Raw genomic sequence first — 25,674 nt, 5'->3', positions numbered from 1 at the left:
CCGAGGGGGCCCTAAGGTTGAGACTTTTAGGGTCCTGCAGTGGATTATCGTAGGCAGCCTTTTTCCTGATACCAGACCAGCTCTGCCTGTACCATTTTCCCCTGTTTAAGCAGGCTGACAGCTCTGACAGCTGGGCGCCCGAGACTGCCTCGCTAAAGCGCATGCGCTAGTCTCAGGGCACCAGGCCTGAGCTGTAAATTCTGGCTAGCGTCACAATGAATGCCACCGTCACCTAGCGACAAATCCCTGCGGCTTAGCGGAGACAGAGAACTTTGTGGAGGTGCCTAGGCGGTGGACTCTCGCCTGTCTTCTCTGTGGGATCCACGGGATAGTCCCATGATCCTAGGAGAGGGCAGACGTGAGCCAGCCTGAAGAAACGCCAAGCAGAGCCCCAGGAATAAACCGCGAAATCCCTAAGGATCCAAAAGGATCTGCAGGATGCCTCAGGCCTGCCTAGTCATCGTAGGGGTAAGTCTTTTTGAAACTTGCCCCACTGTGATTTTTAGATACAGCCCACCTGTGTTCCTCAGGGTTGCTCTCTCGTAGGTGGGGTTTCCTTCAGAAACATGCAGCCTCAGAAGCTGCCGGTCTGTGTGTTCTGTGGGAGTGTTACGAGTGTTGGAAGTCTGCGTGTGTGTGTGGCTTTGTGTGTGTGTGTGTGTGTGCCTGTGAGTGTAGTCGACTTAAAGGAATGTGGCTAATGCACTGCAGCGCTTCTTTTTTTTGAGTCTCCCAACCTTATGTTGTCCTGTCTGTGTGGCTCTGCTTGGTCTGCGCGGCTCGGTGCTCTTTATCTTTCTGTGGATCATGAATCCGCAGTGAATTCGGAGGCTGGCTGAGACCGGCCTGGGTCAAAATCACCTCCACTGCAAAAAAAAAAAAAAAAAAAAAAAAAAAAAGATGTTCTTCTAGAAAGAACAGGAGCACACCACACCCAAGAAAGGACATCTCCCAGTGTTTTACCGTCTTGCGTCCGAGTCAGGGAAAGACACTAGCAGTTCTGTCCGCAGGGCAGAATTTACATCGAATTCAGTTCCCAGCCGAGCAGGTACTTCCCGTCGTGAGGGGGCACTCCTCCATCATCTTCGGATTTCATTCAGGGACAGAGAGTGTGAGCAGCAATAAGGTCAGATAGGGAAGAGGATACAATCTGTTGTGGGGTGAATGAGGTCCCACACCTCTACCTGCAAAAAAGGTGAAGACAGATGAAGGTGCTTCCAGCTGCATCCCCTCAATCCCTTAATTGCACAACCAGTACACCCATGGCCCGGTGTTCAGGTGGGAATACTCCAAGGTGCAGGGAACATTTGGAGTGCAAACTGAGGCCATCCTGACAAACTCCCAATTTGGGGGCTTTCATACCTAGAGCCAAATGGAAGTGTGATGGGTTGATGCTGGGTGGGATGTGGCCACCGCACTTGCCTCTTCTTTTGCTGACTTCCATGTTCCTCATCGGCCTAGGGTTTCCTAGGGCTGGCTCAACGTCTTACACACTAAATGTTTCCCAGTTCACAGAGGACGATCCTCATGGGAATCCATTACATGAGTGTTTTCTTCTAAACGCTGTCACGTTTTAATGACTGGCAGCTGTTATAATTTTAAAGCCGTAAATTCCCATTACATTCACTAACAAGGAAACTCTTGTTCTCCCACTTCTATTGAAGGGCTGCATGATTCCTATAGGATGAGTAGCAGGCAGCCGTGGCTGGCTTTTGCCTGGTAATCTAGGCTCTGTTTCATTTCATCTGCACGTCCTTTCTCATTGTGGAGGTTCTTTCATTGGGCTGTTGCTAGGTGGGACTGCCTCTCGCCATAAATCTTTTGGCTGCGAGGGATTTCAGGCAGCAAAAGGGACTTCAGGTAGGCAGGCTGCCCTCCAGGTTGTGGGTCGTGGTCTCCTTTTGGGGCTGAGGTTGTTTGCACTTTGCAGGAGGGTTTTGGGTTTTCTGACAGGAAGCTTTGAACATTGGTTGGACTCCAGCGCAAGTCAGCTCGTTCTCTCAGGCAAGCCTTGATTTTTGTTGGCTTTCATGGGGGGTCAACAGTGCCCGTCAACAGCACTGCTGGGCACACTTTTCAGGCTTGCAATCACCACAGACAACCTCTGAGACAATGTCTCAACCTCATCTGCAGCCATGAGAGGCCAGTTCGAGGTGTGAGAACACTGCTCTACCTTGGACTTGCATTTGTCGCAGTTTCTGCCTTTCCCAGAGATCCTCTGCGAGGTCCGGGATGAAGTAAGGCAGTGAGGCCGAGGGCCCGGCCATCTTTTGCTGACACCCGCCTCTGGGGTCTCAGTTTAGATTCCATCACCCAAAGACCCCTCAACAACTCACCAGACTATATTCCAATCCCCATGGGACCCGATTCCTGCAAACAGCCTCTTTCAGGAAGGGAGTCAGAAGAGCAGTTTCCAGCAACCAACTCACACTCTTGAAACGCCTCCTCGTCCAGCGGGACCTGACAACGGAGACGACCCGAGGGGGCCCTAAGGTCAAGACTTTTAGGGTCCCGCAATGGGTTATGGAAGGCAGCCTTTCTCCCGATACCAGGCCGTCTCTGCCTGTACCATTTTCTTCTGCTTGGGCAGGCTGACAGCTCTGACAGCAGGGCGCCCCGGCCCGCCTCGCTAATGCGCATGCGCTAGTTTCAGGGCGCCAGGCGTGAGCTGTGAGCTCTGGCTAGCATCACAATGAATGCCACTGTTGCCTAATGACAAATCCCTGCGGCTTAGCTGGGAAGGAGACCACCGTGGAGGTGCAAAGGCGGTGGACTCTCGCCTGTCTTCTCCGTGGGATCCACAGGATAGTCCGAGGATCCTAGGAGAGGGCAGATGTGAGCGAGCCTGAAGAAACGTCAGGCAGAGCCCTAGGACTAAACCGCGAAATCCCCAAGGATCCAAAAGGATCTGAAGGATGCCTCAGGCCTGTCTAGTCGTTGTAGGGGTGAGTCTTTTTGAAACTTGCCCCACTTTGATTTCTAGGTATAGCCCCCTGTTTTCCACGGGGTTGCTGTCTCCCAGGTGGGGCTTCCTTCAGAATCACCCAGCCTCAGAAGCTGCCGGGCTCTGTGTTTCTGAGGGAGTGTTGCAAGTGTTGGATGTCTGCGTGTGTGTGTGGCTTTGTGTATGTGTGTGCGTGTGTGTGTGCGTGCCTGTAAGTGGAGTCGGCTTAAAGAAATGCGGCTAACGCACTACAGATTTTTTCCCCCATCTTTTGGTGGCCTGTCTGTGTGGCGTTGTTTGGGCTGTGGGACTCTGTGTCCTTTGTGTTTCCATGGTTCCTGAATCCGCGATGAATTGGGAGGCTGGCTGAGACCCGCCGGGGTTTAAGTCACCTCCCTCTGCAAAGAAGCCACTCACCTAGAAAGAAAAGGACCACACCACACCCAAGAACAGACAACTCCCAGTGCTTCATTATCCTGTGGCCATCCCAGAGAAAGACCCTAGCAGTCCTGTTCACAGGGCTCCTTGAATTTACCTCGGATTGGGTTTCCAGCCAAGCAGGTGCCTCCCATCGTGAGGGGGACACTGCTCCCTTGTATTGGGATTACATTTAGGGATGGAGAGTGTGAGCAGCAATAAGGTCAGGTAGGGGAGAGGATACAATCTGGTGAGGTGTGGATGGGGTCCTGCACCTTCACCTGCAAAAAAGATGCAGACAGATGACACAGAAGGTGCTTCCAAGTCCATCCTCGCATTCCCTTCATTACACAGGCAGTCCACATGTAGCTCAGTGCCCAGCTGGGAGTACTCCAACGTGCAGGGAACAGTTGGAGTGCAAACTTGGGCCATTCTGGTCAGCTCCCAATTTGGGCTTTCATTCCTGAAGCCACATGAGATTGGGATGGATGGATGCTGGGTGGGATGTGGCCTCTGCACTGGCCTCCTCTTTTCCTCGCTTTCACTTCCTTTCTCAGGGTCTTGGCTTGTTCTTTAGCCCAAAGGGAGTGGGGTGGACAGATTACATCTGAACCTTGGGTGCCTTTGATTTCTTTCTTTGTATTTGATGTCATTACGATGAACATTGATGCCTGCTATGTGCCAGGACTGAGTCCCGGATGCCCAGAAGAAGGAGGCACCATTCCCCTGAGCCTGCTAATGGGTCTTCCATCCACCCTTCTCATTATAAGGCAGAGTTCAGGTTTTGAGACCAGGAAAACGTGAATTTGACTCCGCTGGGTCACCTGCCAGCTGCTGACAGCCACTTAATTCCTCCAGGCCCAACATCCCTGTGTGTAAGCACAATACACAATTAGGGTTGCTGTCAGCCTTATGCAAGGGAAGGCTTGGAAGTGCTTGGCAGCAGCAGGTGGTCCACCCAGACTGTCTGGGTAGGCCTCGGTCTTCTTCCCTCCAGTCTGTGCCACCTTCACTCAGGCTCCTGCAGAGGCAGTCTGTCACCTTGTGACCAGGCTAGAAAACAGCACCTGGCAGGAGGGCATGGGGACTAGGCGGGTCCCTGTCTGGAGCCCCTGCAAGTCGGCCAGGCAGCATCTCTGGGATGGGTGGCTGGATGCCAGTGCTCTTGTCCTGGCATCCCTCTGTTTCCTGCACAGGCTCGTGGTGGCAAACTTCCAGGCCTCTCCACATTCTCTGTCCTGGTGATGGTGGGAGTGTCTGCCCCTCTGAAAGGTGCCCCTGGAGGTTGGGAAATGGCCGTGCCCTTTGAACCTCCCTTCTGGCCCAGGGTCTGGCTCAGACAGAGTGCACAGAGTGTGTGTTGAGGAGGGTGGAGGAGTGGCAGCCCTTTACCTATGAGCCAGTGCTCTGCAGGTCTACCCAAGGGCCAACATCCCAGGGCCCAGGCCCTAAGATGAACGTGGCATCCCAGGTCCCAGCATCTTCTGAGAAGACATCATCCCAGTACCAGGGTCCCTGTTGGATAGTGCCTCTGCCCATCTCTCCTCTGGCTCCCAGCAGGTTCATAGTTGTAGTGGCCTGTGCGGGAGGGGTGCTGGTGATGGGGCCAGGGACTTTTGCAGGAAGGAACTAGGACATTGGCCAAAGAGGCTGCTCCCTGACCCCAATTGTGTCCCTAATTTACTATGTGACCTCCACAAGTAATTCAGCATCTCTGGTCCTGTTCCCCCCCACCAACTATGTGATGGGTACAACAATACCACAGTCCCTGTGACTGTGTTTTATTCAGGAGTCAGCTGTGGGCCTCCCTGACACTCCATCCCCAACAAAGTCCAGTGTCAGGAGTTAGTTGGACCTCCACCCCGATCTTATATTTTCCAGCAGCATTTTGGGAAGGAATATCCTGAAAGGTGAGCCTGCCTGTTATCTCCTCAGAGGGTTCAGGAAAAGCCGGCCCTCTCTATCCCCTTTTCTCACCATGATCCTCCAGGTCTGTTCACCTAATCACTAGGCATGAACTAATTGAACATCTGCCAAAACCCAGGTGAGCTTTTGCATCTAGAGAGAACTAAGACACAGCCATGGTCCTGGGGGTCTCACCCTCTTAGATGGGAGGCCAGCAGGAGAGGACATGTGGGTTGGGTTCAAGAGTGGAGTAGGGAGTTGCGAGTGGCTGGTGCCCACCTGGGCATGGTCTCATGGGCCCTTGCCAGGAATGTGCATGCCATCCTGTGGCCATTGTAAGGCTTTTAGCAGAGAAGGAAGTGGGATTGAGAAAAAAAATCCCCATGGCCAGGGCTGCAAGAATGGCTAAGGCCCTTGGTGGTACCATGGGCACGTGGCAATGACCAGAGGTTTGAGAAGTAGAGTAGGCAGGGTCTGGTGGTCGAGGGGCATCTAGGGGAAATCAGACCGAGTTCTAGCTTCCCAGTTTGCACTCATGGGCACACAGTGGTGATATTTACTGAGGGGAGATGACTTGAGGAAGAGTAGGATGGAGGAAACACCAGGCCTGCCTGAAGGTAGATGCCAGACAAAGGGAGGAAAAGAGAAGCCTGAGAGGAAGCAGCAGGTGCAGATCAAGGAGGAGAAGCACAAGAGTGCTGGCCCAAAGGGCAAGAAATGTCCAGAAGAAGGGGGCTACAGAAAGGTCAAGTTAGATAAAGGCCATAGTACACTTATCCAATGTGGCCACCAGAAGGCCAGCTGGTCAAGGGTGTTGCTGAAGGCAGAGGACAGTGGGTCAGGAGTGAAGGTGATGATGCGGATCGAGAGTGTAGACAACAGGCAGAAGGGGAGAGAGATGGTGTGGATAGAGGGGGTGTAGGGTCATAGATGGAAATATCCCCAAGTTTAGGTGGATGGGCAGGAGATCATTGCTGAGAAGGGATCTCATAAGAAAGGAGAGGTGGAGCAGAACAGAGGGGGCAACGATGTGAGGGTGGCAGTGACACAGGGTCATTGGGGAGTGTGTGGGGACACTTGTCTGTTGGGCATCGGCTCATGGCTTAGGGCAGGCTACTGGGCAAGCCCACAGACCCCTAGAAGAGAGGAGCTCCTGCCATGTATGGCGCAGTCTTGCCATTCACCATGCACTCTAATTTCACATATTGAGTACTTGGTATGTACTGGTCACTGTGTTGGACACGGGGGACATAAAATATGGTAAGACACAGTCCCAAAGGGGCTAACAGTACTGTGGCCTCTTACTCAAAGGCTTGCACCCAGGGTTAAGCTTCTAACAAGTTGGAAGGCAGACATAGGCACCTCCATTTGCCTTGAGTACAAACAGATGTTCAGAGAGGTTTAGTGACTGGCCAAAGGTCATGCTGCCAGGAAATGGCTGTGTCCAGGACAGTTGCAGGTCTCCTGCCCATAAAACCCACCCAGGCCACCAGGTTCAGTTTCAGCCAGGTGGCCTTCAGGGTTGACCACCCTGTTCGACTTGGCAAGAAGAATACAAGTCAAAGGCAAGCACGTACTCATTCTTCTGAGCATCCTCTGTGTGCCCATCCCTGTTGTGGGCATGGGTGGCAGGGAAGGAGACATGAATTCCAAATCGTGACCTTGCCTTCTGCAGCTGAGGGTGTAGTTGGAGAATTTGATGTCCCAGGAGAGGGATGTCTCCTGTTCCCTGGCTGCCTAGGAGAGGGCAGAAAGCAAGCCCTCTTGAAGGAGAGAGAGAGTGGCAAGGGGGAGGTAAGCAGGGACAACTCTTCCCCTCCCTCAAAGGAGGCCACTCAGGAATCCCAGGGAAGCCAGACAAAAGCCTGTGGAATAAAGGGGCCTCTGAGCCTCCTCCCCACTGCTGCCATCCTGACTCGGGGATTTCAGGGTGCAGTCGTCATTCCCACCCCAAAAGGAGAAAGCCCAGGCCGGTGGAGCCTGGCTGCTGCAACTTCTTATACAAGCAGCTCTGGAGGCCCCATATCTGAGCTGGCAGCTCCATTAGAGGGAGGGGTGGGCATTAGTATGGAATGCCAGCCTAGATGGATGGTCAGTGCCAGGTTCTGGGGCATAGGAAAGTCCAGGATCATGACCAAGGGTAGCTGATCACCAGGAATGTAGTTGGGACTCCATGCCTGAATGCTAGGGAGACTCAGAGCTGGATCTGGGCCACAAAGTGAGGGGACAGTGGCTGTTGGTTTATATTGAGGGGAAAATGGGGCCGACAGGACTAAGGCCCTGGGGCTGAAGGGCATAAGAGCTCTTGCTAAAATGTGGGAGGCTCTGTTTAAAGGAAACTAGTGTTGATAGAATTTCCAGAGCTGCTGCCTGGGCCAGGTAAGACCCGCAGGACCCTTCTGTCCAGGTTAGGCTCCTGTAGGTGCCTACCCTATCTCCTCACCTTCTCCTAGCTAGAGGTCCCCTATGAGGCATGAAGGTGGTGGGGCAGAGGCCCCTGTCAGGGCCTTCATGTCTGCCTGGGGGCTGGACCACCTGGCCGGAAAAAGGAAGCCGAGGTAGCAGAAGGGCCTGCCTGAAGATCCTCTGAGTCTTCCTCCTCCTTTTCTACTCCTTGGCCCAGGTGGTTGTATAAATTACTATTCACCCCTATAAAAATTGTTTAACTCCATCACAAATATTTGGATAATAGGGGGATATCTCAATCTAATTACTGTTAGCATTTTGGTTTCTTTTCATTTATTCTCCTTCCTATGTGTGTGTCTTGGGGAGTTCCCATAGGGGCATCACAGAGTACTGATGATTGTGCATTCTGCTTTTTCACTTACCGTATTCACCTAGTCAGCCAGTGTCAGCTGCTGTACCAGGCACTAGGAACCAATAAAAAAGTGTGATTCCTACACTCAGGTAGCTTATTGTCCAGGACAGATTGGCCATCAAATCCAGTTAGGATGTGGTATGCAGATATGATATCATATGGTTATGATATGATATGGTACATCTTCAAGGAGCTGTGTCAGGGACATGATAGAGAAACCACTCTCCCAGGATCTTGTCAGCAAGAGGGAAATCCAGGAGTGCTTCCCAGAGGAGGAAGGTGTTGACAGAGGTGAATTCTAAAGGTTTCTACAGTTCCTTCTCATGAAACCGTCTGGACCTGGTGCTTTTTTCAGTGGCAGATTTTTTTATCGTCAGTGGTAATTAAGTTTCTACTCATTATCTAGTTCATTAGGGGCACTTTATATTTTACTAGGAAAGCTTTCATTTTCTCCAAATGTGTAAACTCTCCACTTTTAAAATTTATTATGAATTTATTTGTGGCCAAAAAATGATTTTTCTAAGATTTTCATAGACGTTGAAAAAATGTATATTTTCTATTTAAGGGATATAAGGTCCCATATATACCAAATCAAGTTTTTGGTTATTCAAACTGTCACTTCTTTTGTATCCTTTGGGGGAGGAGGCTTTTACTGTAGTTCTAACAGAGATTTAGCCTTCCACTCAAATTTTCTCTATAAATCTCTTCTTTTACTAGTTTTTGCTTTTTATATTTACTATGATGTGGGGAGAATGCAGATTTTGAGTGTTCTTTATAATTTTCTCTATAAATCTCATCTTTTACTAGATTTTGCTTTTTGTATTTACTGTGATGCTGTCGGGAGCATGCAGATTTCGAGTGTTCTCTCATTACAAATTGTGCCTATCATTACATGGTGTCCCTCTTTATCCCATTTCAGTGCTTAACCTTAAATTCCACCCTTCTATTATTATTATGGCAACTCTTTATTTTACTTTAGCTTTTGCACTTTCCTGGTATCTCTTGGCATTCTTTTATTTTCCACCATTATCATTGTTTAAGTGTTTTTCTTGTATATATACATCACTGGGTTTTTTTGTTGGTGGTGGTGTTGATTGAGACAGGGTCTTGTTCTGTTGCCCTGGCTGGAGTGCAGTGGCGCCATCACAGCTTACTTCAGCATTGACCTTCTAGTTTGAGGTGATCCTCCCACCTCAGCCTTTACAGTAGCTGGGACTACAGGCATGCACCATTACACCCAGCTAATTTTTTGGGTTTTTTTTTTTTTTTTTTTTTTGGAGAGACGGGGATCTCACCATATTGCCCAGTTATCACTTTATTTTTAAACCCAGGCTGACCTTTGTCTTTTAATGGGAATTCATCTGTTCACATTTCATTAAACAACTGATCTACTGTAGTTGATTTTATTTCTTTTGGCTTATTTTACATTTATTGGTTTACCTTGTGGGTTTTTTCCTCTGGTTATTGATCACTCTGGTTATTAATTTCCTTTTTCTTCCCTTGTTACTCTTTCCATTTCATTACTGGCATCTACCCCTTCTCTGGAGTTCCTAATCAAACACATATTCTTTAGCATGTGATTCCATGGGGATTTTTTTTCTCAGCACTGTCATCTGGAGCTCCAACCTGTTGGTCTATAAGCTTAGGTCTTTCTTTCTGCTTCTGTAAATCTATGTGTTGTTTGATTTGATTGTTGTTTTTGTTGTTGTTTATTTTCTCTCTTCCCCTTTCTCCTTTCTTTTCTCTTCCTTTTTCCCTTTTCTTTCCCTTCTCTTCTCTCTTCTCTTCACTCTCTTCTCTTCTTCTCTCTTCTCTCCCTTCCCTCTCCTCCCCTTTTCTCCCTTCTGTCATCTTCTCTTCTTTTCTTTCCCAGGATCTCAGTCTGTCACCCAGGCTGGAGTGCAGTAGTGCAATCATAGCTCATTGCAGCCTCAACCTCCCAGACTCAAGTGTTTCTCCCAACTCAGCCTCCTCAGTAGCTGGGACTACAAGTGCGTGCAACAACGCTTGGCTAATTTTTGTATTTTTTGTAGAGACAGGGTCTCACTATGTTACCCAGGTTAGTCTCAAACTCCTGGGGTCATGCGATCCACCCACCTCAGCCTCCCAAAGTGTTGGGATTACAGGCATGAGTCTCCATGCCCAGCTCATTTAATCTTAGTTTATGTGTTAATCATTTAACCTTCATCATTCCCCAAATCTCTCTTTAAAAATACCCTATAGATATGTAAATCACTGTAACTCTTATGTCTCTTCAACTTTTTTATATAAAGTGACAACTCCAAATACCTTTTTCCATTTAATGTTATTTAATACAAACCATTCTATTTTTTATGCTAGTATCTCCATTTGGCCATAAAACAATATATCTAGAAACAAAGTGTGAGCTTCAACAGAAACAATGATCTACTGTTTCTATCAACTTCTGACTATCCATAATCCCTTCGCTTCCCATCTATCCTCCTCAAACAAATTGAAGTTAATTGTCAACTTGAAATTTCTAGAGCTTATGCAACTTCAACTCATTTGTCTTTCCCTTGCTTTATTCAACTCTACTGCCAAAATTACAACCTCGGTTAAATGCAACTGTCTGTGTGTCTAATCCTTGCCAGCACCCATGCAGCTGAACATGCCCAGAAGAACAATATAACAATGATTTTCAACATTTTATATCCAGGCCAGAACTCTCCTCTGAGTTTCAGATTTATATATTTAAATGCTTACTTAACATCTCCAATTAACTATTTAATGGAAATCCCAAAATTAATATATCCACAACTGTCAAATTCTTTACCTACATCTTCTCCCATTTTACAAAAATTCCACTTTTTCCTAATGAACATTTACCGTATTCATCATTTTGCTCTAATGTTTCCTCAAAGTGGTGCCTACCTTAATTGTATTACTAAGTTTTTCTAAGCACTTCATTTTTCTGCCCTGCTTTGCTTTCCTCCTTAAAACCACCTGATGCACTGTATATTTTACTAATACACAGTTTGTTTCTCTCACCTGCTAGAATATAAATTATATAAGACCAGCGATTTTTTACAACATGTTTACTTTCCAATGCCATACCAAGATCAGTACCCGACACTGAAACAAAGGTAGATTATTCAATTTTTTAAAATGTGTCCTGTGGATTACTAGAACTGCAAAACTCACTTCAATAAGTCTACGACACTTAAAAAATACATTCATGACACCTTATCTTCCTGGGGAATTACAGTGATTTCTAGTTTTTGAAAGTAAGAAGACATAAACTTCAGTTTGAAACCAGGACTCATCATCCCATAGTTAGAGCTGGTCTTCTTCGTGTGCTCAGGGACTACAGAGAGGTCAGGGGTGTTGGCCTCAGCCTCTTGGACAAGGGAAGTGGGCACCCTATGAGCTCAGGATCCCTGTCCCTAGCCTGGATAATGGCAGAATCTGGCTCAGCCAGGTCCCTGGCCTGCACAAAGCCAGTGGCACCAGGTGAACGTGCCCAGCTCAGTGACTGCCTGGAGCAGGTGTGGGGCAGCCAGACCCAGTGGGTGTGGGCTTGGGAGCCTAGCCGCAGAGGATGAGCAGGACAAGGGCAGTCAGACAGCCCTTAGAAGGCCTCCACCCCTGAGCTGCAGGAAGAGATCCCCTCATCCAGCTCCTCCCCAGGGGCCCACTCTGGATCAACAGGAAAATGTAGCCCCTGATGTGGTTGTGCATAACTGGACAGATGGGAGACACGCAGCTGAAGGCCATGTGGATAACCGCCTGCTGGTATCCCAGTTGACATCCCAGTACCACATATCGCTGAAACCCAGGTCACCACATCACCAACTGTCAAGTCGATGTGAACTGTTGATTGTTGACGAGTCCCAGGATCTTTTCTGCTCCTGAGCCTGACCATGAGGTAGTAGATGCCAAAGTCAGGCAAGCATTGCCAGGCCTGATGGAGGCACAGCTGGGCCTGGTCGGCAAGAACCAAGCCACATTCTAGGGGCTTCCAGGATCCGTGGGATGAGCTGCTTGGCCTTGAACTTTTGTGGAAGGGCAGGGTGGGGGTGTGGAGGGAGTACCAAGACCACAGAGGCTGAGGCCCCTGACAAGGGCGCCACTGCCCTGGGGGTGGTTGCCGAACCCGGTGCCTGTCTGCTGGAAGGCCTGCACCTCGATGGCGGCTGTTCCCTGCACGGTGCAGCCCCTCCTGGGAAGCCAGTGGCAGCCCCTGCAGCATGCACCCAGCTGCTCCTGCCCCGCAGGTGGGGGTCGCTTGCCTTTGGTGAGTTGGATGCAGAACTCGCAGCCAGAGGCGCTAACACCAGAAATGCCCTCACAGCCCTTGAGGTTGAGCTGCCGAGGGTGTGGGGCCGGTGTCCACTGGGGCGTGGCCTGGCTCTCATGGCAGGATTGCATGGGTTCCTTGAACAGCTCCCAGTGCTGGCCTCAGACCTTCAGGGTCAGCTTCTGGGGCTGGGAGATTTGAGGACACACCTTGACTTCTGTGACAAGGTGTGTCACAGAACACGGGCTTCCAGCCCATCTGTGGATATCTAGCCCTCCAGCTTCTCCAGGCTGCTGAGGGCTGCGTCCAGGCCATCCAGCCAGGTATCCACAGCCCATCTCCCCTCTCTGAGACAGCCTGATTCCATAGGATTGCAGAGATGAGACACCATCAACCCCTCCTAGATGCAGCCCACCCCTCCCGCAGCAGATCTCACTGAGCAGCTCGCACAGCGGGGTCCAAGCCGCAGAAGTCTTGGGGCTGAAAGCGCAGCCAGAGTCGCCTGGCCCTGGCACCCCGTTAAATGAGGCACGGCAGGTACCAGAGCCCGCTGCGCAGCAGGGATTCGTCCAGCGGGCGTTGGGCCCTGGCGGGCGAGGGAGGGTCGGGCGGCGTCGGTCACTGGCTCGGCAGGTGGTCGCAGGCCTGGACTGGCCACTGTCCCAGAAGTGAGCCAGCCTCCCCGGAAGAGCGCTGGAGCGAAGCTCCCCGCTAGGACCACCTTGGTCAGGTTGCATACCTCCTCGTCCGGTTCCTTCTAGTCTCAGGAGCTGGAGTGCGGCTGGAAGCAAGTGAACCCCACCTGCGGGGCAGGAGCAGCTGAGTGCATGCTGCAGGGGCTGCCACTGGCTTCCCAGGAGGGGCTGAACAGTGCAGGGAACAGCCGTCAGCGAGGTGCAGGCCACCCTTGGCCTTTCAGGAGACAGGCGCGGGACTCGGGCAACCACCCCCAGGGCCTTGGCTCCTCCATCAGGGGCCTCAGCTGCTGTGGCCTTGGTGCTCAGGAACTGGAGTGGGGCCAGCTCCGGGACGCCGGGCACTGTGGAGGCTGTAGGTGGCGGCTGCGGCCCAGAAGCACTGACGAAAGCACCTTGACAGATCAAGTCAAAATGTTACTGAGGGCCGGGCGCGGTGGGGCATGCCTGTAATCCCAGCACTTTGGGAGGCCGAGGCGGGCGGATCACGAGGTCAGGAGATCGAGACCATCCTGGCTAACACGGTAAAACCCCGTCTCCACTAAAAATACAAAAAAAATTAGCCAGGCGCCATGCTGGGCGCCTGTAGTCCCAGCTACTCGGGAGGCTGAGGCAGGAGAATGGCGTGAACCCGGGAGGCAGAGCTTGCAGTGAGCCGAGATTGTGCCACTGCAGTCTGGCCTGGGCGAAAGAGCAAGACTCCGTCTCAAAAAAAAAAAATGTTATTGAGAAGGCCAGTTCATTCTCTAGGATGCCAGTGGCAAACAAACATGAGGATGACCAGGGAGACGAGGATTTTGAGTGCTTACTTTATAAAGTGTCTATAATATCTGCAGCAGAAGAATTTAATGGCAAGTTGTTCAGAAGATAAGCCTGGAAATCTTAAATGTCCTATACTCATTTTTAATTATATTGTATGTTACATACTCTTTGGGGCAAGAATGATGGAGATTATGGAAGTGGAATAAGGGCTTTCCCTCTCTGTTTGCTTCAGACCACTTCTTTGTTACCATTATCACAATTGGTACAGTTAGCTGGATGTTGTGTTAAACACATTAAAGACATGTTATTGAATACCCATTTTAACCATATGGGATAGGTTTTATTAACAGGGTGTGAATATGGTTCAAACAATTTCCCCAGAGTATGTAATGGATTAGCCAACACTAGTCTGTTTTCCTCCCAAGCCCTCTTGACTATTATTATATATTCTTCCCATGAGAGACCAGGAGATGCCTAAAGAAAGGGATCGAGGGAGCAGAAGACGTTTTGTGAGGAGGAGATATCTGAATGGTACTTGAGTATAAGTTGCTACACGGTTGTGTGCTATGACGTCTATCCACAAATAACCCAGTTTACCCAATAAAACCTTCAACCAACCTTCATATCTTAATTTTTATTTGAAGTATTCCTCTGAGTGTTGAAGAGAAGTATGAAAATTTGCTCCACAGTAAACTGCAGAGATAAACAGAGATGGCTATGAAAATACTACAACTATTATTAAGGAAGACAGCTATTTGCCTTTTAGTATAAATTGAGTCAATGAGATGCATAAATATTATTTCCAATATCAGTGAATATTTGCCTAAGACGTAATTTATTATTATTATTTTCATTTTTAATTTGTAGATACTATTGTACATATTGTGTACAATATGATGTTTTAAAGTATATATATTGTGGAATGATTAAATCTAGCTAATGAACATATGCATTGCCTTACATACCATTTTTGTGGTGAGAATACAACAATTTTAAATATTTGTCCAATTCACATTTGGAAAATACAATTAAAATAAGTTTAAAATGCCTATAATTCACAATGCAGTCATAAAAATTAAACTGATGAAACACACTAAAGTCATTTAAATGTATCCTTACTCATTGTTCTTGATGATATAGTAAAGCATCATCAAAATATAGTCTCTATTGTTTTAGAATTTGATTTTTTAGATCTGGTCATAATTATGCTGTATAGATAAAACTGTGTCTTCTAAACGGATTTGAAGTCAGAAACTTGCACTGCCAAAACAACACTGTGTCTTAGCTCTGCCTTAATTTGCAAATCACGTAAGCTTTCTGAACTCCATTTTATTCACTTGGGAAGTGGGACCAATACACTAAATATTTCAGTTAATACAAAGTAGAATTCAAAAAGAACCACACTCTAGTTCCATTCCACATGAGCACTTCAGCTATTTTCCTCCAGAAATCACCTGTACACCATAGGAAAGTAAATTCATACCCACCTAGTTAACAGTGTGAGAATGTAAGTTTAAAGCATGTTTGACTAAGGAAACTTAATCATAATAAAATGGTTTAATTTCCCTGAGCATGAAATATTCTCCACAAGAAATGGCATGCTATGTTTAATTGGTTCTGGGAATGATTATCCAATATTAGTCACTTTCATATTAGTGTCCCCTAGAGTGGAAAATAAATAAGACAGTGATTGCACTTCTGCATGTCCATCTTCTGCCAAGACATTTTGCTAATGTGTAGTGTCTGCAACTTCCCATTTCTTGGCTAAGTTCAAGCTTTGTTAGTTTAGTGCTTAGGAAAGCCTCATGTTCTTTCAGAAATTCTTTTGCTCTCATTACTTTTTGTGATATTATGGACAATAATTTGCCTTGGGAACATGACAACTGATTCCAACAGTTGCCAATGTGGGGGAGGGAGGTGTCAAAAGGTAGGCTTTTTCAATGTCAATTTTAACCCAGCAGCAATTTCTGCAGTTGCAAATAATTCTATTTTCTTTCTGGTCACTTAAGTTCTGTCAAATTAAATTGGTGTTCAAAACTCATAGCACAGTTTTGCTTTTTTATTACTACATCTGCAATTTGATTAGTGTGATATATTTTCATATATGAATGAATATCAATTAAAGGCAATGAACATTTATAGGTAACTTTTTCAGCCACAGAGGTTAGTAATTTTAACATGTAAACCATCTGAATTCATATTGCAACCATATTTTTGTAATATAAGAAAATGTAGATTAAATAAGTTTTATTAGTATTTTAAATGTAATAAAATTATTTTCGGCTGGCTGCAGTGGCTCACGCCTGTAATCCCAACACCTTGAGATGCCAAGGTGGGTGGATCACGTGAGGTCACTAGTTCAAAACCAGCCTGGCCAACATGGCAAAATGCCATCTCTACTAAAAATACAAAATTAGCCATGCGTGGTGGCGCATGCCTGTAATCCCAGCTTCCTGGGAGGCTGAGGCAGGAGAATAGCTTGAACCCAGGAGGCAGAGGTTGCAGTGAGCTGAGATCGTGCCATTGCACTCCAGCCTGGTCAACAAGAATGAAACTCCTTTATAAAAGTATTTTCTTAAAATATTAAAATACAGTTTAATGTTTCATTAATATCATATGCCCATTAAAATGTTGTATTAAATAACTATAATATTACTGAGAATAACTTATGTTTCAGACATTTCACTTACATTATTTAAATCAGACTTCCTAATAACCCACGTATAAACCTTGGTATGAAGTAACTGATCCTGAGAGATGTAAATTATCTTCCCAAATTCATGCATTTATGAAGTTTATCATCTGAGTTTTCTGACACTATATGTAACATTTTTTTCTCCATGCCACGTTGGTTCCTGGCATTCCAAAGCTCTTGAAGAACATTGAAAGAAACCAATGGCCTTCATCCGCATTTCAACCAACAATGCTACAATCACCCTTGTTCACAGTCCTGTCTTCATACAAAAAGAAATGTTTCCATTAGTTTCCGGCATCATTTCACATAGTTATTATTTTGGTTTAGAACACTAATCCACTCTCAGAATTTCTCAAAAATACATTAAGTTGCTAACAATAGTCAGCACATTGCACAATAGATCTCTTGAACTTTTACTCCTTCTCTCTGACTGTAGTTGTGTATCCTTTGACCAACATCTACCAAAGTCCATTCCCAACCACATTAGCTGCTGGCAAAAAAACATTTTACTCTCTGCTTATTAACTTTTCTAGATTCCACATATGAATGAGACTATGTGATAATTGTCTTTCTGGCCTAGCTCATAATATTCTCCAGGTTCATCCATGTTTTCACAAACAACAGGATTTCCTTCTTTTCTGTGGCTGAATGTATTTCATTGTATGTATATGCCACATTTTCTCTACCCATCCCCCCGTCGATGGACACAAGTTGATTCCATATCATGACTACTGTGAATAATACTGCAATAAACATGGGAGTGCAGATATCTGTTCCATATACTGATTTTATATCCTTTGGATAGGTAGATACCCAGCAGTGGGATCACTGGATCATATAGTAGTTCAATTAAAAAATTTCTGGAGAACCATAGTACTTAGCGGCCTAATACTTAATATTTAATACATAGAGACTGTACTAATTTATTAGGTTAGTGCAAAAGTAATTGAAGTTTTTGCCATTGAATGTAATGGCAAAACTGCAATTACTTTTACACGAAATTAATATATTCCCACCATTAGTGTACAAGGGTTCCCTTATCTCCATACCCTGATCAACACGTTTAAGTCTTGTATTTTTTATAATAACCATTATAATAGGTGTGAGATGACAGCAGAGTGGAGCTTTAGTTTGCATTTCCATAATAATTAGTGATGTTGAACATTTTTTGCATATGCCTACTTGGCCATTTGTATGTCTTCTTTTGAGAAATGTCTGCTCAGATCTTTTGCTTATATTTTAATCAGTTCATTTGCCTTCTTGCTATTGAGTTGTTTGAATTTCTTATATATTTTGGGTGTTAATTACCACAAAATTCATAACAATATAAGGTAATACATATGCTAATTAGCTAGATTCAGTCACCTCACAATGTAAATATACCTCAGAATATCATGTTGTACAAAATAAATACATAAAATTTTATCCTTCAATTAAGAAATTAAAATAAAATGAAATTTTCAGCATGATAGACATTCAAATATATGAATCATGTCATCCCAACCTCTCTTTATCATTTTCAGTAGTTACGGGTGAAATCTGAGTCAGGGCTGATGTTCCTAGTTCCCTACTATTATATTCTTAATACACTGCAGTTTCTCAATCATCCTTATTAAAGCAGTTACCAAAATTTAAAAATTAATTTTGAGTGTACTATGATCATCTCTGAAAATTATAATTTGAAGAAGTGCTTCTATGAATGGGATAAAATATTTCATTATTTTTTTCAGCATTCCACATTTTTGACTCATTGACTCAGCTAAACCACATAAATCTTCACTTTTTTCTATTTTATATATCATAATGCCTATCTTTCAGCTGTGAAAAATTATCAACTATATTTGTTTATTAACTTTGGGAATATGAAATTCAGATCATGATCTTCTATAAATAAAATTTAGAAGTTTTTTTTCTAACCAAAGCATTCAGACTTGAGCAAATGACAAATGTAGAATATTTTAAGTGTTGACAAATATATACATATAATATCAATGTTTTTGTGTTTCAAGTTTTTAAGCAATATTTGCTAGCTGATAAACTTATTTTTTATTTACTAATAAGAAATAATTTGAATTGCAGAAATCAAGGTACTCTCCTTGCATGACATTAAGATTAATAGATAAATGTTATCACACATACAGGCACATATGACACCACCAGAACTTTACCTAAATGATTGTTTTCCAACTTATGTAATTGTGGTTGTTTATAAACGTCTTGTTTATTGTTAATCTTTATTAGAAACATCTTGTTTATTATTGACCTTGTTTATAAACTATCTTTACTAATTAGGAAACTTTTTTTCTCTTTTCTTTTTTTTTTTTCAGAGACAAGGTCTGGCTCTGTCACCCAAGCTGGAGTACAGTGGCACCAGCTCCACTCACTGTAACCTTTGCCTCCCAAGTTGAAGTGATTCCTGTGCCTCAGCCTCCCAAGTAGCTGGGACTACAGGCAAGCACCAGCACACATGGCTAATTTTTGTATTTTTAGTAGAGATAGGGTTTCGTTATATTACCCAGGCTGGTCTTGAACTCCTGGGCTCAAGTGATCAACTATTCCTGGCCTCCCAAAGTGCTGGGATTACAGGCATGAGCCACTGTCCCTGGCCTCTGTTTTCTTTATTGCTTTATTTATCTGGTTTTGAGTTGGGAGATGATATTAAACAAGAGTTATAATTTTCCAAAAATTGAAATAAAAATAATTTTAGGCTAGAGGAAAATGCAAACAATAGCAACATTAGGATCTATTAGCTTATTTGAATTTTGTAATAAATAAAGATTTGATATAATGGGAAATTTAATATACTTAATATGTAAGTACACTCTCAATTCTTGAAGGAAATAATAAAACTGTATCAACATAGAAAGATATAAAAAAATGCTAAGTTGTCACAAAAAAAAGAAATTCACAAAAAAAGAAATTCCAAAGCAGAAGTCCTGGTATGTTACTATTCCAGACAAATCTGATATGAGAAAGCACTAAAGATAATTGAAACATTAATTTAATAATTAATTAATTAAAATAATACAGTCCTGGATGTCTTTTTTGTGCTTTCTTTAATTTCTTTCCAGCTATATATAAATGTGTCTTGGTATGAATTTAAGTGCCTGGGAATGAATAGTACTGTCCCCCAGGATAATAAGTTATTAGCAAATTAATACCTTGCTTCTGTTAGTTGTCAACATGTTGCAAGTAAACATTGTTGATAGGCACTGTGGATCTACTAAGGGTAAGATATCATCCTTTCACAAAAGGATAGCTATTAAACCTGACTGTAGGTAAAGTTAAATTGCAACTAAACATATGTAGACATATACTAAGATTTTAAACATTACACAATATTTCTGACCAATAAAATATAAACTAGAGTCTAAACTGTTTGGTTAAGAATTTCATTGCTAGAGTACCCTTACAAGTTCTAACTGAATTTCCAAAAATCTAACATTTTGTTCTCAATAAAATAAAATGTGTTTAATAAATATGAAGCAAAAAACAAAATCCTAAACAAAAGCAAACACTGTTGATCAGTCAATTTAACATGGAATATTATTGCTATTATTTTTATTGACCAATAATTTATTTCCTGAGTTTTCTTCCCAGATATGGACACTATTGATGGGAGCGGCTGGCCATCTGGAGTGGCAGTTGCCATCATGCCAGTAGCGCTTGGGCCGCATGGGCAGTGTTGTCAGGAGCAGCAGCAGGAGCAGCAGCAGGAGCAGCAGTGGCGGTGGTAGGACCCCGTTCCCTGTGTCCCCAAGGCATCTGACTGCGCCGCCGCCCCCTAATGGCTGGGCAGGACCCACTCCCAGGTGCAGACCCTCCATGGCGGCCTCAATTTCGCTTCCTACCACATCTGGGAGCCCATCAGCGCTGGCAGCCGGGTCTTGCAGGATTGGCCCCAGGAGCATCAGGTTCATTTGTGCGGCATTAGCCAGGGCCCCCATGCCACCTGCACCTCGCCCATGCACTACCGCAGGGAAAACGCAGAGAGGAGTCACGGCCAAGGCTGCACACTCTATGGAGCCAGTGGCAGCTGGGGACAAGTGGGAGCCCAGCCCCTTCCAAGTTGCCAGGGCAGGAACTCCCCAGGCGCAACTGCAGCTGCCCAAGGAGGGTCTGCGACCCAGGCACTCCTGTGCTCTTGGGAGCCAGGAGAAGGCAGGAGCCCCACCCTCCCAGGCACAGCTGGAGCCTTTCAAGCCACGGCTGCAGACCCAGGCACCTCTGCACTCTTGGGGCCTGGGAAGGCCCCCGTGACCACACAGGCTCGGAAGTGCCTGCACCCACTGTCTGGGTTCTCCTCGCTGTCAGCACCTGCTCCAGTCTTCGAGCAAAGTTGAGGTCGAGCACACTATATTGTGACCAATATAAAATAGATATAAAAATACCTCTTACACTTAAATCCAGGCATTGTCATTTGAATGACTTAAGAATATGCAGCTAAGGTGCTTTTAAAAATACAAGCTAGTGATTATACTGAATTTGTAAATCACGTAGGATAGTGAGTCATTTTAGAATATTAATTATTTCAGTCCATAAACCTGGATGTCTTTCCTTTTTTGTGTTTTCTTTAATTTCTTTCATTGATGTTTGTAATTTTTGTTGTAGAAATCTTTTACTTCCTCGGTTAAGTTTATTTCTAAGTACATTTTTATAGCTATTGTAAAAGAAATAGCTTCCTTAATTTTTTTTCTGCTAGTTTACTATCAACATATAGAAATGCTACTGTTTTTTGTATGTTGATTTTATATCCTGCAGCTTTATTAAATTCATTTATCACTCTAAGAAGTTTTAGGTAGAGTCCTTAGTTTCTTCCGTGTATGAGATCACATTGTCTGCAAACAGGGATAATTTGACTGTCTCCATTCCAATTCAGATGCCCTTTATTTCTTTCTCTAACCTAATTGCCCTGGCTAAGACTTTCACTATGTGAAATATGATTGGTGAAAGTGGGCCTCCTTTTCTTGCTCCAGTTTTCATGGTCACATTTTTCACCTTTTCCACGTTCAGTATGATCTTAGCTGTAGGGTTGTCTTTACGCCCTTTTGTGTTGAGGCATATGTTTTCTATACTAAATTGTTTAGAGGCTTTTGTCATGTAAGAATGTTTAATTTTGCCAAATGCTTTCATTGTGTTTATTGATTTAATCATAAGGTTTTCAATATATATCCAAAGGAAAGAAAATCAATATATCAAAGCGTTACCTGCACCCCCATGTTTATTACAGCACTATTCACAATAGCCAAGATATGGAATCAACATAAGTGTCCATCAACAGATGAATGGATAAAGAAAATGTGACATACATATATAATGGAATACTATTAAGTTATAATAAAGAACAAAATCCTGTCATTTGTGGCAACATGAATGCAACTGGAGGGCATTATCTTAGGTGAAATAAGCCTGGCATAGAAAAATAAACACCACAGGCCAGGTGCGGTGGCTCACGCCTGTAATCCCAGCACTTTGGGAGGCCGAGATAGGCGGATCACGAGGCCAGGAGATCGACACCATCCTGGCTAACACGGTGAAACCCTGTCTCTACTAAAAATACAAAAAAAAATTAGCCGGGCGAGGTGGCGGGCACCTGTAGTCCCAGCTACTCCGGAGGCTCAGACAGGAGAATGGCGTGAACCCGGGAGGTGGAGCTTGCAGTGAGCCAAGATAGCGCCACTGCAGTCCGGCCTGGGGGAAAGAGCGAGACTCCGTCTCAAAAAAAAAAAAAAAAAAAAAAAAAAGAGAAAGAAACACCACATAACTACATGTTCTCATTTACGTATGGAAGCTTAGATAGTAGAGTATTGGTTACCATATACGGGAAAGAGAAAGGGGAGTATCAGAAAAATTTGGTTAACACATACAAAATTACAGCTGGAGAGAAGGAATAAGTTATAGTTCTCTACAGCACTGCAGGGTGACTGTAGTTAAAGGGAATTTATTGTGTGTTTTCAAATAACTAGAAGAAAAGATTTTTAATATTCTCCTGCAAAGAAATAATAAATGATTTAGGTAATGGATATGCTAATGACTCTGACTTGATCATTACACATTGCATAAATATATCAAAATATCACTCTGTAACCCATAAACCTGTACAATTATTACATGCCAATTAAAAATAATTTTAAAAGAGAAAAAATGAAATAAAAGTAAAGGTACAGAATTTAACTACTTTTTCTTCTATGAAACCAAGAAGAGTGAATTTATTAGTTCTCTAAAATAAAAAAATCAAAATGACCAAAAAAGAGCAATATCCAAGAAAAACAACACTTAGTAAGAATACTTAGAAAACTTGGGCACTGTATCACCCTGTTCCTAGATACCAATTTACAGATGACCACTTAAATAGAAGTTTATTCCAGTTAATTCATTTATAATCCCAGAGTTCAAAATTATGTTGTACCTACGATAAATGAGATAACACGTTTAAATTATATGGTACTCTGCCTAACACAGGTTAATAACTCAATACAGGTTAGCAATAAGCTTTTAGTATAGTAGTCATAGTACTATTTCGCACATTGCAATTTTCTTCATTCAGAGACATGAATACAACTTTCTTCATGACTCCTTTTTCATCAAGATACCTCTTCAAATTATTCTATTTCTTTCATTCAGTATATTAGCTGTGTATATCGATACTGCATTTTTTTTTTTCTGAGATGGAATCTCATTCTGTCACCCAGGCTGGAGTGCAGTGGCATGATCTCGGTTCACTGCAACCTCCAACTACCAGGTTCAAGCAATTCTCCTGCCTCAGCTCCCCAGGCAGCTAGGACCACAGGTGCACACCACCATGCCTCGCTAATTTTTGTAATTTTAGTAGAGTCAGGGTTTCACCATGTTGTCCAAGCTGGTCTCAAACTCCTGATCTCAGGTGATCCACCCACTTTGGCCTCCCAAAGTGCTGGGATTACAGGCGTAAGCCACCGCGCCCAGCCTAATATTGCATTCTTGGATTTTGAACACTGAATATCTTTTTGAAAGGTTACACCTCTTTACCAATTGGTGCTTTGGAAATTATTTTCCTTCAAGTGTTCTAAGAGTCTAATGAAGAATGAAGGTCATGTTTTATCACTTTTGTCCTTAAAGATTTCAGACATGCTGAGGCTGAGCTTGGTGGCTCACACCTGTAATTTCAGCACTTTGGGAGGCCGAGGTGGGCAGATCACGAGGTCAGCAGATGGAGACAATCCTAGCTAACACGGTGAAACCCCGTCTCTACAAAAAATACAAAAAAAGTAGCCAGGCTTGGTGGGGGGCGCCTGTAATCCAGCTACTTGGGAGGCTGAGGCAGGAGAATGGCTGAACCCAGGAGGCAGAACTTGCAGTGAGCTGAGATCGCGCCACTGCACTCCAGCCTGGGTGACAGAGCCAGACTCCGTCTCAAAAAAAAAAAAAAAAAAAAAAAAGATTTCAGACATGCTTGAAACTGAATGAAGTATCATTTGCTACCAGTTAGATTAGTTCTTTCTAATTATAGGAGTGGATACATCTTTAATGGTATATTTTGGGTTATTGCCTTATTTTTGATGCCATATTCTGTAAATAATGTTTTAAACCTGGCAAAACTCAGTGAGCATAGATTTGTCAACTTTGGTGTTATATTGTGTTTGCTTTTAAAAACTGCTTTTGAGGCCGGGCATGGTGGCTCTTGCCTGTAATCCCAGCACTTTGGGAGGCCAAGGTGGGCGGATTACCTGAGATCAGGAGTTCAAGACTAGCCTGGCCAACATGGTGAAACCCCATTTCTACTAAAAACACAAAATTAGCCAGGCATGTTGATGCATGCTTGTAGTCCTAGCTACTCAGGAGGCTGAGGCAAGAGAATCGCCTGAATCAGGGAGGCAAAGGTAGCAACCATTGCACTCCATCCTAGGTGATAAGAGTGAAACTCTGTCTCAAAAAAAAAAAAACCTGCTTTTGAATAGAGTTGTAAATACAATTTTTTATGAAAAAAGAAATTATCAAGTGCATAAGTTCATAATACAAAAACAAATAAAATTCGAGGCACAAGTTAGTAATAAAAAAATTATGTTCATTATTCCCTAATACAACATGTTTTTTCCCTTCATGAACAATTTGTGTTTTACTGAGAAGACTCATTATTTATGGCAGAAGTTAGACTACAGTTGAATATGTACTTTAAACACTCTCAGTAGCTTTCTTAATTTTACATATGCTGCTTTATGCTTCTGTTTATTTTCATTTTTCCAATGTCCATATTCTAGTAAATTTGAATATTTTAATTCAAGTTTATTGAATTTAATATTTAATATTGCTTGTATAATTTAGTATTTTTAAGACTCAAAAAGGTTTATAAAAAAAGAAAAAGAGATCAATGTGTTGCTAATCATTTAAAGATTATTTTAAAATCTTTGACCTTTATATGTTAATGAATAAAATGTTAGTAGCTATTAGTATAAAATAATTTATGTCTTTTGGACTTAGCATCCAGCATTTCTTTTTTAATAAATAAATAATTATTCTCCTGCAATATATTATGTTTATCTGGGTTTTGAAAAATGATGTTTCCTAATATGAGAAAGCCATTTACATGTTTAAATCTACAAAGGTAAATGAAATGGTACTAAATTATTTACATAATAACATTTAGATGGTGGCCCTTATAACATTATTTGTATACTTCATACAGAATTGGGGATATGCAATCCTAGAATATTTCTGGGGGCAAACCCTTCAGTTTGATGAACAAAACAAGACTTTTAAATAAAATTAAACTTTTAAATTACCCAGGTTATGGGGTCTTTTAATTCAATGGATATGGAGCATAATGAATTATCCCCTTTTCATTGGGTAATAAGTTCTCATTCTTAACTTATAATACTCAAAATATCCTTTAATTTTTAATTTGTGATTAACCACATCATTATCCCTAGGTATTTTAGCTTCTATCTTGAATTCTATAATAATTTTGAAACAGGAGAAAGTATTCTTTATTACCATATGTGTTAAACATCATGGTTTTCAAATTTAACTGCAAATGTGTCTTTTTCATTGCTTCCTGATGACGCCCTTCACCCTATCCATATTGTCACTACCAAGTGGTAATTACTTTTCAGGTTCACATATTTGTTTTTTTGGAAAATCTTCTCTGTGTCTTATAAAGAATATGATTGTTGGCATTCAAAAACCAGTGAAATACATATAATT

At 43.6% G+C, this 25,674-nt stretch overlaps 1 long non-coding RNA gene across 1 annotated transcript; it reads left to right on the top strand.

The window, feature by feature from the left end:
- Positions 1–2,732: 2,732 nt before the first annotated feature.
- Positions 2,733–21,851, top strand: LOC134808954 (uncharacterized). Its single transcript, XR_010153243.1, has 3 exons — positions 2,733–2,945; positions 18,822–18,945; positions 20,095–21,851. It is a non-coding gene; the product is annotated as an uncharacterized LOC134808954 (long non-coding RNA).
- Positions 21,852–25,674: the final 3,823 nt, after the last annotated feature.

This window comes from Pan troglodytes, chromosome 19, assembly GCF_028858775.2.
Source record: "Pan troglodytes isolate AG18354 chromosome 19, NHGRI_mPanTro3-v2.0_pri, whole genome shotgun sequence".
Lineage (NCBI taxonomy): Eukaryota > Metazoa > Chordata > Mammalia > Primates > Hominidae > Pan > Pan troglodytes.
This window is presented reverse-complemented; position numbering and strand designations above follow the sequence as displayed.